The following is a 6,058-nucleotide window of genomic DNA, read 5'->3' as shown; positions in this document are numbered from 1 at the left end:
ACAAGGAAGAAGGACTATTGTTATTTTAGGAAGAGAGACAAAGCAGTTGGGGGTGGTTCCTTGAATGCACTTCTGGCTGTGGGGGTTCTGCCACCTCATAGTCCACACTCCACAGGAGCATGCGACCTAGATCCCTCCATTGCACAGTTTATGGGAGGGTTCGTGCTCCTGTGAGAATTTAACGTTGCCACTTATCTGACAAGAGGCAGAACTCAGGCAGAGACACAAGTGATGGGGAGTGGCTGTAAATACAAATGAAGCTTTGCTAGTTTGCCTGCCATTCACCTGCTCCTGTGCAGCCTGGCTCCTGTGCAGCCTTAGTACCAGTCTGTGGCCTACAGGTTCGGGACTGCAGTTTGGAATTTTTGTACCTGACCACAGAGTTTTCAAAATACACAAGGCAAAAATTGATAGCTTTAAAAGGTAAAATAGACAAATCACAATTAGAGTTGGCGTGTTTAACATTCCTTTTTCAGTAAGTGATAGAACACATAGAAAGTCAGTAAGTATATAAATGGCTCAAATGATATTACTAACTAATTTGATCTAATCAACAGTTATAGAACATTCCATCCAACAACATGCTAGGGAACATTCACCAAGAACATTCACCATATGCTGGGTCACACATATATTTACATATGCTGATGTAAAGGCCACATACCAGGTAGCTTTTGTCTGACGTGCACTAAAGAAGAAAAGGTGTGGATAGTTTGGAAAAAAATCCTCAGCTATTTCTGATTCTTTTCCCTTCCTCTCTCTATCTCTGCTGCCCCTCTACTCCCACTTAGAACCTTTGGGCTGAATTCTGATGAACAGGGAAGGTGGGGAATAAAGGTGGGGTGTGTATGTGACTGGAGTGATGTTTTCTTATAGACTGACCCTGCATAGAAAAATGCATGTAAAGGGAAGAAGGGTGAGAGAAGGGAGTTGGGGGGGGGAGGTGAGAGGTGGGAGGGTATTTGGGGGACTTCACCTAATGTACATGATGCAATGGTATGTTTCAAAATATTAAGAAAAGAATATAATTGTGATGGATGTGTTAATCAGTTCAATGTAAGCATTTCACCATGTATATCAAATCAGTATACTGAACCCCATAAATACATCAATGTACACAGTCATGATGTAATAAAAATAAATAAATAAATGCAGGTAGCTAAATGTCTATCCATTCAACAGACATCAACTGAACATCTACTCTGTACTATAAGATATGATGATTAAGTTCATGAACTCATTCTAGAAAAAGTGTTACGTACTTTATTGCTGAATTTCACTATGGTCACATTCAAAGTACTCCTCTTGGATGGCTCTACTGATGTCAGCACCTAGGCCACCCTTCAAAACAATTTTGGAACTCTTTTTCTGGAATGGCCAATAGAGCTGGACAAACAGTTTTACTATATGAAAGTGCTAAAAAGGTTACATGAAAAAGTTAAATGAAAATGACCTGAATTTTTTGCCAACAACTCGTGGCCCTTGCATCACAACAATACACCAGCTAATGCAGCACTGTCTATAAGGGAGTTTTTAGCCAGTGAGCAAATAATTATGTTGGAGAACCCTCCCTACTCACCTGATCTGGACCCAGTGACTTTTTTCTTTACCTGAAGATAAAGAAAATAGTGAAATGAAGACACTTTGGTGATATTTAGCACATCAAGGGTAATATGACAACAGCTCTGATGGGCCACAGACTGGGCAGTTTAAATAATAGAAGTTTATTTTATTGTAATTGTGAAGGCTAGAAGTCAGAAATTAATGTGTTGGCAAAGTTGTTTTCCCCTGAGGCCTCTCTCCTGGGCTTGTAGAAGCTGTCCCCACATGGTCTTCCCCCATGTGCACCTGTGTCCTAAATTCTTCTTCCTATTAGAACATCAGTCATGCTGGATTAGAGCCCTCCCCTGTGACCTTATTTTACCTTGATTTCCTTTTTAAAGATAAAATCTCCAAATAGTCACAGTCTGAGGTACTAGGGTTAGGATGTCCACATATGGATTTTGAGGGACAGACACAAGTCAGCCTACATAATGGCCTTCAAGCACAGAGTCCTGTGGGAAGATGTCATAGAGAGAAGAGAGCTCCGAAGGCTGCACTGGCCAGTGTCCAGCAAATGCACAGGACTGCAGCCTGTATGGGCAAGAGCTGCTGGGACCCAGGGGCCTTGCAGTTACATTCAGGGACCCTGGGGGACCCAGGCCATATCTAGCCTCCGACCCATGCCAGGAATGCTGGCTCTGAGCTTGGCCACTTTGAGTTTAGTGCGCAGCCCTACATCCTTGGTAAACTGCTCTTGTGCTCTGATTGTTTCAGCATCACCAGTGGGCAGTGCTCCAGGAGGGCAGGGCAATTGGAGCAGAGGTTCCTGAGGGCTGCCCCACCCAGCATCGTGGTGGGTGTTCAAGTCTGCCTCCTGCTCCGCCTTGTGGGAGCCTGGGCAGCTCCCCCACCCCAAGCAAGATCCTCAGAAGAGGAGATGGAAGATAGGGCGGCAGTTGTGGGCGATAATGGAAACAGCCTGATGATCTCCTTCCGCCCGCTCCTTGGGAAGAAAGATGGAGAATCTAAATTTAAAGTCTGCTTCTGAAAAAGTTGGATTTATTTTGTTTCAAGGACTCCCTAGTGATTTGCTTCTGCTTCCTCTGCCTCTGCAGCAGTTTGCATTTTCCTAAGTTTGATTCCAGAATTCTTATCCCTGTGGAGAAACTTTCAGGAGCAACTTGTTCTTCATTGGATACTGGGCTAAATGTTGAATTTCTGTTGTTTTGCAAACGTGATAGCAACCATCAGACTAGCGATGGGGCAGGGAGGGCCACTCTGGCTACCAGGCCTGCAAGTCCAGAGGCCTCTGGCCTGCCTGCAAATATGTCAGGACACTCTGGAGAGGTTGATGACGAGCTCCCCCCAGCAACAGCCTGACTCCTGTAGGTAAAAATCTGCTGGGCATCACAAGCACATTTCTCCTTTATTTCCATACTAATAAAGATAATTTCCTGATGGAGAAGGCAGGAAGGAAGCTGGGCAATGCATGAAGAGCAAATGTCAACCACTGCCTGAACACCTGTGCATTACCCAGAACACAGGCCTTGAGTCTGCATTATTTCTGCTACTCGATACTAAAAAGCCTATTCACTAGGGATCATTTTCTTTCTTTTTTTCTTTTTGAGATTATTTTCATTTACTAAGGAATAAGTAAGCATTTCCCTCTACACAGGAGTTAAAAAGAACTGACTTGAAGGTTCAGCGGTGGGGTTAAGATAACACAGATCTGTACCCTTTTCCTATCAAGAACATCTGTAGAGAGGAGCCTAGAAGGCCCCAACTTCTGACTAGCTGGTTCTGTGTGGCTTCCTTCTGGTAATAAACAGCTTCCAGGGCACTCTAGATAACTATATTTTAAGGCCGGGCATGGTGGCTTGCTCCTGCAATCCTAATACTTTGGGAGGCTGAGATGGGAGGATTGTTTGAGGTCAAGAATTGGAGACCAGCCTGAGCAAGAGCGAGGCCCTGCCTTTACCAAAAATAGAAAAATTAGCAGGGCATGATAGCACACGCTTGTAGTCCCAGTTACTCGGGAGCCTGAGGCAGGAGGATGGCTGGAGCTCAGGAGTCTGAGGTTGAGCTATGATGCACCACTGTTCTCTACTGGGTGACAGAGGAAGACCCTATCTCAAAACAAAAACACAAACCCCCCTCCCCCACGTTCTATATAAAAAAGAATCTGTATTACTTTCTGGATAAGGTAATCACTTCTTGGTAATAAATAGAATTAAGCGCAACATGTAAAATACCCCTGTCTCTAGTTGTAGTCGTAGACACAGAACAGCTCCAGGCTAAGGGGTGCCTTTTGGTCCACACTTCTAGTAATGGCGAGGATCTGTCCAGCACCCTGGAGGGGCGGAGGTCCTCCCTCACTTGTGCCGCGAGCTCACTCCTAACCAGACATCCTGTCCCACCCTGAACAGCTCCAGAGTCGAAACGTATCCTTTGTCCTTCTCTTGAACTTTCATTTACCATCTTAATCTGTTCTCTGCGGAATTACACAGAATAACGTCAATTCTCTCCTCTTCCTTTAAACATCTGATAAAGATGCCTCTTCCTCTCTCCTCTTCATTTCTCTGAGCTAAGCCTCTACTTCCTCTAAAATGTCACCCTCAGGAGACTTTCTCACTTGCTGTCCTGGTTGTCCTCCCCTTGAACCCTCTTTAGAAAGGTAGGCATTTGTGTGTGGGGTGTGCATCACTTCTGCCCACGCTCCGTGAGCCGGAGCCCACTTGCAGGGTGCGATGCACAGGTTGGGGTGTGTGTAGGGTGGGAGGCATCAGTGTAGTCCCCAGCTAGGCACCTGCTTCCAGGAACAGCCCCACGCTGTGCAGGGTAACCAAGGTCCTGGCTGTGCTCCTCTATCTGTGCCATGTAGCTTGAGACAGACTAAAGTTTGGGAGGTGTCAAGTAAAACTCTTTCATTCTGTGCCTAAATTTATGTTCTTCACCCTGTAGTGAAGTACACTGTGTAGTGTTAAAACATTAACTTTAAAACAAAGAGGGAGTTTTTGCTTTAGGGCCCAGAAAAGTTTGAAAACCACTGTATTACTTACCTGTCGCAGGGCAACAAATTAACAAACTGACTTGAAATGATAATAAACAAATGTTTCAGTGGTTCAGGATTGGGAGCAGTCTAGCTGGGCAGTCCCGCCCAGGGTCTCTTATGAGGCTGCCATCAGTACGTGAGCTGGGCTGCACCCCAAGGCCCCGCTGGGGATGGAGGAGCCAGTTCTTCACAGGCGGGTGGGGCCTCAGCTAACTTGCTGGCCCCGTGCAATGAGTGGCATGGGGCCTCTCCACAGGCTGCTTGAGTGTCCTCAGGATGATGACTGACTTCTTAGCGTGAACCGTCCAAGACCAGGCAAGACAAAAACAGCCAGATCCTGCAGGACCCAGCTTCAGACAGGGAAAGAAATCCTCATAACCTGGACAGGAGTGCAGCCACTTTAGAAAATCAGGTCAGAAACCAGCAATCCCTCCCCAGACTCCTGGAGTGCAAGACCAGAGTTCCTGGAAACACCGTACCCATAATCCTGACCCTAAGGGTATACCCACAGTAGAGAAGAGCCCCGGGGCAGTACTCGGGTCTCACTGCCTCATTCCAGCTATGCTGATAAGGCTAATAAAAGCCTTTTGCAACTGTGTGGGAGCTGAGCTGACACCTGATCAGTCTCCACCCTGCTTCTCCCCTCTTTTAAAGTCTTTCCTTGTCCCTGGACTGGCCTCCTCTCCTTTCGTACAGACCCTCATCCCAATTCTATGCTACAACCTCTGACTCATCGTCACATCTGCTGCATTCTACAGCTGGAAGCGAGCCTTCTGCCTGTTCCACACTCAAGGGAGGAACAGGAATTAGGCTCCAGGAATTAGGCTCCACATATGGAAGAGAAGGTTGGTAAAGAGTTGGTGGCAATATTTTAAAATCACTTCCTAAAATACTTAATTTACATTTCAAACTGCCACCATAAAAATATGTCCCTATTGTTTTCTCCTGGGATCTAATGTAAAGAATGCTGTCTTTTGAATTTTTTTCTTCCTCGGTTTTCCATTTAAAACGGATGCAAATCTAGAGCCCACTGCACTGATTGCATTTTCTTACACTTTCAGGGACACGTGTATTTGCTCCGTGCTGTTCCTGCTTCCTCGTCTGTTAAGCAGATGAACATGCCTGGCCCGGTATGTGTGAGGAAACCTTGGTCATCCTCAGGTTGCTGGCCTTGCCCGTGTAAGACATGGTGACGGTCATCTTACAGAGCAGCTTATTCAAACCTGGGTGCAGCGTGGAAGAAGAGCATCTTTGGGGCTCGGTCATTTTGAGCAGTGTGACAACTCGGGATGGATGAAGTTGCAAGAACCCCAGATGCTGTTGCTGCTAGTGGTTTGAACCATTAATCAAAGACTTGAATGAGGGAGAGAACATTTTATGCATCACAATTCCCTTCAGTGAGAAGACTCCATTTGTTCTGAAGAAAGTCTCTGTTAAGCCCCTTGGGGTGGTGTATGAGTGTGA

Source organism: Otolemur garnettii, unplaced genomic scaffold, assembly GCF_000181295.1.
Source record: "Otolemur garnettii isolate 467f Iridium unplaced genomic scaffold, OtoGar3 scaffold00079, whole genome shotgun sequence".
In the NCBI taxonomy this organism is placed as follows: Eukaryota; Metazoa; Chordata; class Mammalia; order Primates; family Galagidae; genus Otolemur; species Otolemur garnettii.
This window is presented reverse-complemented; position numbering follows the sequence as displayed.